This window comes from Sceloporus occidentalis, unplaced genomic scaffold (assembly GCF_023333645.1).
Source record: "Sceloporus occidentalis isolate IW3139 unplaced genomic scaffold, rSceOcc1.0.p SCAF_324, whole genome shotgun sequence".
In the NCBI taxonomy this organism is placed as follows: domain Eukaryota; kingdom Metazoa; phylum Chordata; class Lepidosauria; order Squamata; family Phrynosomatidae; genus Sceloporus; species Sceloporus occidentalis.
This window is the reverse complement of record NW_028317304.1, coordinates 20,423-31,202: the sequence shown is the minus strand read 5'-3', so window position 1 is coordinate 31,202 and position 10,780 is coordinate 20,423. Positions and strand designations below refer to the sequence as shown.

The 10,780-nt window shown below is 48.9% G+C and overlaps 1 pseudogene; it reads left to right on the top strand.

Moving 5' to 3' along the window:
* The first annotated feature begins 3,462 nt into the window (after positions 1-3,462).
* LOC149274547 (zona pellucida sperm-binding protein 3-like) lies at positions 3,463-6,411 on the top strand (annotated as a pseudogene).
* Positions 6,412-10,780: the final 4,369 nt, after the last annotated feature.

The following is a 10,780-nucleotide window of genomic DNA, read 5'->3' as shown; positions in this document are numbered from 1 at the left end:
ATGCATCTGGTGGGATGTCTCCAATAGTGGCAGGAGACCACGGATGACTTCTCCAATGTGTCCAGATCCTGAGGAAACCATGTATTTACTGAACGCTATCACTCCAGCTGGGTGCGTTTGTTCGTCCTTCATCAGCTCGAACCTCTCCATTGTCTTCACATCTGTAAAATCCTTCTGTCTCTTGAAGATGGTCTTGATGATGTTCACGGCCATGCCACATGGACTGTTCTCTCCAACGTCTATTGTCCCAATCCTTCTCATAGTGCTGCTAATCAGCCTGATCAGCGCACACAGAAGCTGGGGGAGAATGTCAGCGTCAACAGATGTCTCATCCAGAGCGTTCACGACTTCATAGATCGCTGACGTGGCCATGACAGAGACGAGATATCCGTGGTCAGGAGCGACAGCCAAGTCATCATAAAGTCCCCGGTCAACTTCTTTGTTTATCTGCTGAAGAAGGACGCGAAGAACTCTGTTGGCTGTTGGCGGGTTTTTGGCCACGGATCTCCATAAAACATGTCTTACCCCAAAACAGGACAGAGGGTTTTGAAGTATAACCTCAGTGACATCTTCCGGGTGGAGGATGGAGAAGGAGGATATCACCCGACACAGTGAAAGGATCACCTCCTCCTGATTAGTGTCACTGGGTTCTGTGCACGGAATGTCCATTGTTATTTCACCTTGTAAAGTCCGCTGCAATTCTAGATTGCGCTAAAGGTGAAATGTGTAGGAATCCCGACTCGCACGATGTCTGATAAAAAGTCTTTGTAAATCTCTCTGAGAATTTGCTAAACAGCAAGAGTCACCTGCAAGCACCGAGTCGTGTCTGCAAATGAGACCCTGGCTGGCTGCACATCCTAGATAAGCTAGCCTGCATTATGACATCACTGCCTCTGTGACATCACTGCCTCTATGACATCACTGCCAGAAGCTTGCTTTCACAAACATGTTAGATTCGTCCTGAACAGCAAGCTGATGAATGCGCCAATCACTACTTATTAATGTCATTACAGCGCAGTACAGGCTAGAAATGTACGGCAGAAGCGTTTTTTACATATAAATAAATCCCATACGTCTGCTCATTCTGCCCAAGAGGACATGTAATAGGGCAGGAGAGTGGGAAAGGGGCGTGGTGTTTATGTAAATTGCGTATGGAAAGGCAAAGGGGAGAGAGAAAGGGGGTGTGGTTAGTGTGTAAATTGAGTATGGAAAGGGGAAGGATAAAGGGGGTGTGGTTAGTATGTAAATTGCGTATGGAAAGGGGCAGGACACAACATTTTGCTGCTAATTATTCAAACAACCATAATATATAGTGAAAAAGAAATAATTATTAAAAATACTCACAAAGGCACAAATAAAGAGACTGATGAGCTCTTGTGGAGTCCGGTTACCCTCAGGCAGAAAATGATGATGGTGATGGCCGTTATAACCCTCCACCAGAGTTGCAAAAACAAACCCCTCTTCTCCCGGGAGACGGATCCTCTTCAGCCCACTCCTTAATCCTCGGTTACAGTTGCTTCTGTATACGCAGGGTTGCAGTGTACGGGGCCTGATTGGTGGGTATTAGAGTGTTCGGATCACTGCGATAGCCAATCACTAGCCGCATCCTATTGCTCTCCCCCTTCCTCTCCTCTGTGGAGCAGAGAAAGAGACAGAGCCGAGATACATTGTATCAGCCAGAGATTCCCAACCAAATCAGGCTTTTAACCCCTTCCTGAATAAATGCATAAGCATGTCGCAGAGATCCTGGTGATTGCTCTGGTGTTTAGAGCTCATACATGGAAAATATACTTGGTGGTGGAGGGGTTAAAGGCAGTCATTTCGCTGTTATTCTTTCCGGTGCTTTAATATAACCGCGACCGTTTGGAGAAGGCGATGGGTGCAGTGGCCCCCCGCGGCCCCTGTATTTTAGGATTATACTGAGGTTTTGGGGTTCTCTGCATTTTGGTTTTGGGGTTTTGTCCTCATCTAAAGAAGCCCCCTCTTCATCTTTTTTTTATTTCTGCGATGCGCTTCGCGCGCGGCGCTGTGGCTCGGTTGGATAAAGCGTCCTTCTGGAAAACAGGAGATCCTGAGTTCAAATCTCAGTTGTGCCTCCTGTTGTTATGTTTTGTGCTTAACAGAAAGGGTAGTAGGTACATGGAATGAAATCATGGTGGAGGCGTGCACAAAACATGTCAGAAAACTGTGATAAAGAATTTGTAATTTTAGACCAGTCTTGGTTTATTGTGGTGAACGGGCAGATTCTTGTGGTTTTTACCCCAGTCTCGAGGTATCGGGTGAACAGGCAGATTCTTGGGGTTTTTGGACCAGTCTCGGTGTATTGGGGGGGGAGTTAATGATATCTGAGTATCCTTACTGGTTCTTTTCTCTCTGTTATATCACAGCTGGAATCCCTGCTTGAATACAGGTGACTTCATTCACAATATCCTGAGGTTAGGGTTTCAATAAGGTCCATCAGAGAATCATTTGGCTGCCACCATAAGTGAGTCTCTATAGCGGAAGAGCCTAATAAAGGGTTAATGTTCGGGGGCTTTAAGGTGAGATCATTTGGAAAGTTCCGGGGTACGGCTCTCCTGAGTTCATGTGAGGAGATCATGAAAGCCTTTCAGTGGGTGTGAAAGCCTGAATTTAACCCTTCGTGGGTCATCATAATGTGTTTAGCTCTGGGGTTGTCGCCCCCCTCTTTTCTTGATCTGCTATTTCCGCGATGCTCTGCTATCAGTACATGCGCGCCTTTTGTTTTAGGATGCTGGCTGAGCATTATGTGATTTGTGCTTCCACCTGGCAAAATACAACCTCCGCAAATTCATTGTCTGAACGTTAAATGATTGGTTCGTTAACTTTGGGCAGGATGAGTTTTATCTGCCCCAGGTGGGGAAGAGGCAGGTGATTGTGATTATCTGCCCCAGGTGCTGGGAGGGGTATATACAGGCCTGTTCTGTGCTCTCCCTCATTGTCTTGTGGGCAGAATGGGGCAGTGGGTTAGACTGAGTTGGCTGGTCCTGGTGGCCCTGCTCTTTGGGCTGGTGCTTGCCGTCTCCAGCCAGCAGGTCCTGGCCAGGAACCGGCGTCAGTGGGACCATAGGAGGAGTGGATCTCAGCCATGGTCTGGTTGGGGGTCCAGTAGGTGGCATGGTGGAGTGGCTGGTCAGCCCAGGCAGCTGCAGGCCTCTGGAGAGCATCCTATCAGCGTGCGGTGTATGGAGGACAGGATGGAGGTGTCTGTGAACAGGGATCTGTGAATGGCGGCTTGCAGGTGAGGCTGGGGTGGTGGGGAGCCCCGTGGGGTACAAGTCACTTAGGCCGAGGAACTCTCAAAGGAAGGCTGCTGATGGGTTCCTCTTGGTATTGAATCTCTTGAAACTGCATTAAGGTTATTTGAGGTTGTAAAGGGCGGCTCTTCCAATACGGTATTGGGGGTAATGATTCAGAAAGTTACCCTTTACCTTGGTCGTAGGCATGAATACCAGCTGGCCTGCTGTTGATGCTACCCTGGAAAGGTGGAACCGGGGTAACTGGTTTGGTGGAGCAAACCCTTGTAGTAAAAGGTCCGTCTCTGCCGGTCTCTCCTGATGCCCCTCTCTTCTAGGCGCTCTGAATGGGGGTATCAGAGGGTTCCACAGCCCTGAAAGCCCCCATATTGTGTATAGGAACAGGGTAGGTTTATAAACTTGTAACTGTATCGGCCTCTTTAGTCATGTGCTGTATATTAAACTGTGTTGCAAAATCCCGGGGGGGAGACAAACAGTCTGGTGGGGTCTCTGCAAGCTGTGATTCATAAACAATGTTTTACTTCTGTCTTTAGTTGGGTAGCTGCGATAGCGATAGGCCTTTTGGGTAAGCACCGGGGCAGTTGGTCCGTGTGGTACTCGCACGCCCTGTGCTACTAATATAACATGGTGTTTGATGGTAAGCCTTTGAGCCTGCGCAGCATGTGGGTCGCAAGGTGGGGGTGGGGGGGGGGGGGGGGGGACTTCATGTGTAGCGAATGGCTCTTTATAAATAAACTCTATATTGTAAAATCCTTGCGGATGACCCCTGAGTCTACAGCACAAACCTGACCTACAGCCCAACTCCTTCTGTGAACTCTCCCATCACCAGGACCAACTCTGCTGTGGTGCCCATCCAGTGCTACTACCCCAGGTAGGTCCACTTCAAGTCCTGTTGTGCATGGTTTATATAAATCTTTTCTTCTGAAGCTCAAGAAGACACTATTTGTGTGCCTATCACCCCTGCAGACATGGGAATGTCAGCAGTAACGCCATCAAGCCAACGTGGCTGCCCTTCAGCTCCACCGTATCTGCAGAGGAACGCCTGTCCTTCTCCTTGCAGCTGATGAATGGTAATTGGGGTGGTTAGTCTGGATTAGGGGGTGTAGCTGAGACCCCACTGACCCCTCTGGTCTCTGAATTCTCTTTAGACATCTGGTCGGCCCCAAGAACCTCTACAGTCTTCAAGCTGGGTGACGTATTCCACATTCAGGCTTCTGTTGCTGTTGGGAACCACGTGCCTATGAGGATCTTCGTGGACAGCTGTGTGGCCACGTTATCCCCTGATGGCTCCTCCGGTCCCCGTTATGAGATCATTGATTTCTATGGGTAGGTCACACTACATGCCCAGGTGTTTCTATGGCTGCAGGTAAATCCATGTAACCCGGTTCTGCTTGGCAGGTGTTTGTTGGGTGGCAGAGAGGAGGATTCATCCTCTGCCTTCAGATCCCCGAGACCCCGTCCAGACACGCTGCAGTTCATGGTGGATGCTTTCAGGTTTACTGGGACTGATGCCTCTGTGGTGAGTATCTCTGGCAGTTTGATCTCCTGGGTCTATACCTCCTTTAGGTGTCTCTAATGTCCTCCTTCCGGATCTAAATCTACATCACCTGTAACCTGAGAGCTGCTGCAGAAAACCAGGTCCCAGATCCACTAAACAAGGCCTGTTCCTACAGCAAATCCACCAACAGGTGAGTGTGGTAATGCTGTTTAGCCTGTAATATGAATGGCACAACAACAACTCCCGATATATTCTAAACTGACTCGTGTCTTAATCGGTTGTTGGTTAATCTTGGAGTCGGGAGCTGTACACCTGTTACATGCGTGTTTAAAGATACTCTTCATCTATCTAGAATTGCAATGCGGCGTTAAAGCCCATCATTGTATCTAACATTCAATCGGGTCGAGATTTCAGTCTACCACAGTCTGGCGGCCATTGACTCGTGGCTTGTCCGATTGCTGGTCAGGCTCTTCCTCAACGTTCTGGTCTTGGTCTGTTAATGACTCCCACATTGTCTCTTCAGCTGGTCGGCTGTTGAAGGCTTCGATGATATCTGCGGATGCTGTAATACCCGTACCTGTAACCCTGGTGCACCACCTGAGGGATTTCGATCTCGATTGAGACACGGGAGACCTTGGAAAAGGGAGGCTGCATCTGGTGAGTGCTAAATCTGTACCACAACCCCATCAGCTACTCCATGAAACCTCTTATTATCCAGTCCTCATCTCATTGGCATGACAGTAGTAGTGGTTCCACAGGCTCCGTCCCAACTAAAGGAAGACGGCAGAGAAGGACTTGATGGGTCTTCTTGCTTTCTGAACTGACTTTACCTGTTTATTGACAGTTTAGGGGTTTGGCTGTCCTCTTCTCCCACATGAGTATTTCAGGATTACAGAGAAGTCTTTGGTTAGGTCCCGCTGATCTATTGGGGTCAGACTTGTTTGGACTTTCCAGCTCTACCCATGGCCCTTCTACCCATCAGTGATGCTTTTTGGTCTTAAATTGCACTCTTTCCTACAGGACCTCATCCAGAGCCAGACCACAAACTGGCCACCCTGGGCCCCCTACTGATCATCGGAGGAGACCGAGGCCAGGTTCTGGCCGTGACTCGGGAAGCTGGGCGGATGGAGCTGTGGGTGTTGGTGGCAGTCGGGTCACTGAGTCTCGTCGCCCTTGCTCTCTTTGTTGTGTTTGTTTATAAACGATGTTACCAGGAAGCTGAACCGACAAAAACCCCCTCACCCGCCCGCGCTCTAATGTGCTAGATGTTGAATGTCTCCTTGTCCAAGCCGATAGCTGCCACCATAGTGTCTCCTACATCACAAAGAGCATTGGCTTGGCCCTTGCCGGTTTAGACAATGTTTTAAGTGATCTCTGTAGAAAACATAAAATAAAAATGAAGCCGCTTACAGGCAGTTAGGGTTAATGGGGTGTTTAGGGTTAATTTTAGGGGCAGTTGTGGTTGATGGGGGTTTTCAGGATTAATTTAAGGGGCAGTTACAGGTAAAGGGGGGGGGCGCAAACTAAGGGGAATCTAAATCTTGGGGCAGTGAAGATTAATGCACGCTGCCGGTGATGTTCTCTGAATGATTCAGATCTCTGCACGACTCCCCGCCTCCAGTGACATCACCAGAGTAGGCAGGCAGGCGGGTTCATTGAGTGTAATGAAAGGGGCGGGGCCAATCAGCGTGACTGCAGGGAGGGACTGGGAATCAGTAACTGCCGTGAGTCTCACTGAATCGGGGCGCAGGTAACAGAGCGAGCATATAATAATAATAATAATACTCCGACTACCCGTATACCGCGGCTGTAATAATAATAATAATACTCCGACTACCCGTATACCCCGGCTGTAATAATAATAATAATACTCCGACTACCCGTATACCCCGGCTGTAATAATAATAATAATACTCCGACTACCCGTATACCGCGGCTGTAATAATAATAATAATAATACTCCGACTACCCGTATACCGCGGCTGTAATACTAACACTCCGACTACCCGTATACCGCGGCTGTAATACTAACACTCCGACTACCCGTATACCGCGGCTGTAATAATAATAATAATACTCCGACTACCCGTATACCCCGGCTGTAATAATAATAATAATACTCCGACTACCCGTATACCCCGGCTGTAATAATAATAATAATACTCCGACTACCCGTATACCGCGGCTGTAATAATAATAATAATACTCCGACTACCCGTATACCGCGGCTGTAATAATAATAATAATACTCCGACTACCCGTATACCGCGGCTGTAATAATAATAATAATACTCCGACTACCCGTATACCGCGGCTGTAATAATAATAATAACACTCCGACTACCCGTATACCGCAGCTGTAATAATAACACTCCGACTACCCGTATACCGCGGCTGTAATAATAATAATACTCCGACTACCCGTATACCGCGGCTGTAATAATAATAATAATAATACTCCGACTACCCGTATACCGCGGCTGTAATACTAACACTCCGACTACCCGTATACCGCGGCTGTAATAATAATAATAACACTCCGACTACCCGTATACCGCGGCTGTAATACTAACACTCCGACTACCCGTATACCGCGGCTGTAATACTAACACTCCGACTACCCGTATACCGCAGCTGTAATAATAATAATAACACTCCGACTACCCGTATACCGCAGCTGTAATAATAACACTCCGACTACCCGTATACCGCGGCTGTAATACTAACACTCCGACTACCCGTATACCGCGGCTGTAATACTAACACTCCGACTACCCGTATACCGCGGCTGTAATACTAACACTCCGACTACCCGTATACCGCGGCTGTAATAATAATAATAATAATAATACTCCGACTACCCGTATACCGCGGCTGTAATAATAATAATAATAATACTCCGACTACCCGTATACCGCGGCTGTAATAATAATAATAATAATACTCCGACTACCCGTATACCGCGGCTGTAATACTAACACTCCGACTACCCGTATACCGCGGCTGTAATACTAACACTCCGACTACCCGTATACCGCGGCTGTAATACTAACACTCCGACTACCCGTATACCGCGGCTGTAATACTAACACTCCGACTACCCGTATACCGCGGCTGTAATACTAACACTCCGACTACCCGTATACCGCAGCTGTAATAATAATAATAACACTCCGACTACCCGTATACCGCGGCTGTAATAATAATAATAATACTCCGACTACCCGTATACCGCGGCTGTAATAATAATAATAATACTCCGACTACCCGTATACCGCGGCTGTAATAATAATAATAATACTCCGACTACCCGTATACCGCGGCTGTAATAATAATAATAATACTCCGACTACCCGTATACCGCGGCTGTAATAATAATAATAATACTCCGACTACCCGTATACCGCGGCTGTAATAATAATAATAATACTCCGACTACCCGTATACCGCGGCTGTAATACTAACACTCCGACTACCCGTATACCGCGGCTGTAATACTAACACTCCGACTACCCGTATACCGCGGCTGTAATACTAACACTCCGACTACCCGTATACCGCGGCTGTAATACTAACACTCCGACTACCCGTATACCGCGGCTGTAATACTAACACTCCGACTACCCGTATACCGCGGCTGTAATACTAACACTCCGACTACCCGTATACCGCGGCTGTAATACTAACACTCCGACTACCCGTATACCGCAGCTGTAATACTAACACTCCGACTACCCGTATACCGCAGCTGTAATACTAACACTCCGACTACCCGTATACCGCAGCTGTAATAATAATAATAATACTCCGACTACCCGTATACCGCGGCTGTAATAATAATAATAATACTCCGACTACCCGTATACCGCGGCTGTAATAATAATAATAATACTCCGACTACCCGTATACCGCGGCTGTAATACTAACACTCCGACTACCCGTATACCGCGGCTGTAATACTAACACTCCGACTACCCGTATACCGCGGCTGTAATACTAACACTCCGACTACCCGTATACCGCGGCTGTAATACTAACACTCCGACTACCCGTATACCGCGGCTGTAATACTAACACTCCGACTACCCGTATACCGCGGCTGTAATACTAACACTCCGACTACCCGTATACCGCAGCTGTAATAATAATAATAACACTCCGACTACCCGTATACCGCGGCTGTAATAATAATAATAACACTCCGACTACCCGTATACCGCGGCTGTAATAATAATACTCAGACTTCCCCCTCGTATTCTGTAACGACGGACCCGCTGCGTCGCTCGTCTCAGAACAGAGATAAATAACGTTTGTTGCCAAACAGATTTAATTGGTCTGCTGACAATCGCTTCGTTCTCGCTCTGATCTGGGATTCGGGGAATGAGATGATTTAGTGAAACGGGATCCATAATGGCAGCGCGGGGAATCTGTTCTCCCGGAGGAGTTCAGCGCACGAGCGTTGTAATTATGTTTTCTGTCCTTTACCGTTAATTAGTAATTCGGAGTACGGTTTCAAAGTTTTTTTTCCTTCCAAAGCCTTAGCGTTACAGGACTCCGTGTAAACGAGGGCGCGTTGTAGACACTAAAGTCAGGCAACAAACTAATGGGGGACGTTGTTACTGCCAAAAGGCCCCCTCGTTTAAATGGTTTCATACAAATTCTGCCAAAGGGTCTCCCACCGGAGGCAACAACGTCCGGCTGCACCTCGAGACCACCACAAGAGAGCGGAACGGAGAATGTGTACAGAGTGTGTACAGAATGTGTGTCGTGAACAGATAAAGTGATCACGTGACGTAAAAACTCTTACCAAATAGATACAAAGTTTATTGGTAACGTTCCAGTCATTAATATTCCGAGAAGCCATATATATATATATATATTCCGAGAAGCCGTATATATATATATATTCCGAGAAGCCGTATATATATATATGATATATATATTAGTGTTTACCAAACATAAATACCACAGATCAGACGCGGTTGTTGTGTGGAAGACGTAGGCAGCTATATAATAAATATATACATCGTCGTGCATAGTGATTGGAGGACGCTGCGAGTGGAGGAGGGGACTCCGCCTGTAAATGGTGTGCAGAAGGTTGAGGGCAGCTCATGCGCTGGGTGTGTTTAAAAGGCGGATGCCACGTGTGTGTGGGGTTAGCGTGTGTAGCTGTGGCCGGTACAGGACGCTGCGCGTGGGGTTAGCGTGTGTAGCTGTGGGCGGTACAGGACGCTGCGCGTGGGGTTAGCGTGTGTAGCTGTGGTCGGTACAGGACGCTGCGCGTGGGGTTAGCGTGTGTAGCTGTGGTCGGTACAGGACGCTGCGCGTGGGGTTAGCGTGTGTAGTTGTGCTCGGTACGGAACGCTGCGCGTGGGGTTAGCGTGTGTAGCTGTGGCCGGTACAGGACGCTGCGCATGGGGTTAGCGTGTGTAGCTGTGGCCGGTATGGGATGCTGCGCGTGGGGTTAGCGTGTGTAGCTGTGGCCGGTACGGGACACTGCGCGTGGGGTTAGCGTGTGTAGCTGTGGCCGGTACGGGACGCTGTGCGTGGGGTTAGCGTGTGTAGCTGTGGCCGGTACGGGACGCTGCGCGTGGGGTTAGCGTGTGTAGCTGTGGTCGGTACGGGACGCTGCGCGTGGGGTTAGCGTGTGTAGCTGTGCTCGGTACGGGACGCTGTGCGTGGGGTTAGCGTGTGTAGCTGTGGCCGGTACGGGACGCTGCGCGTGGGGTTAGCGTGTGTAGCTGTGGTCGGTACGGGACGCTGCGCGTGGGGTTAGCGTGTGTAGCTGTGCTCGGTAGGGAACGCTGCGCGTGGGGTTAGCGTGTGTAGCTGTGGCCGGTATGGGATGCTGCGCGTGGGGTTAGCGTGTGTAGCTGTGGCCGGTACGGGACCCTGCGCGTGGGGTTAGCGTGTGTAGCTGTGGCCGGTACGGGACGCTGCGCGTGGGGTTAGCGTGTGTAGCTGTGCTCGGTACGGGACGCTGCGCGTGGGGTTAGCGTGTGTAGCT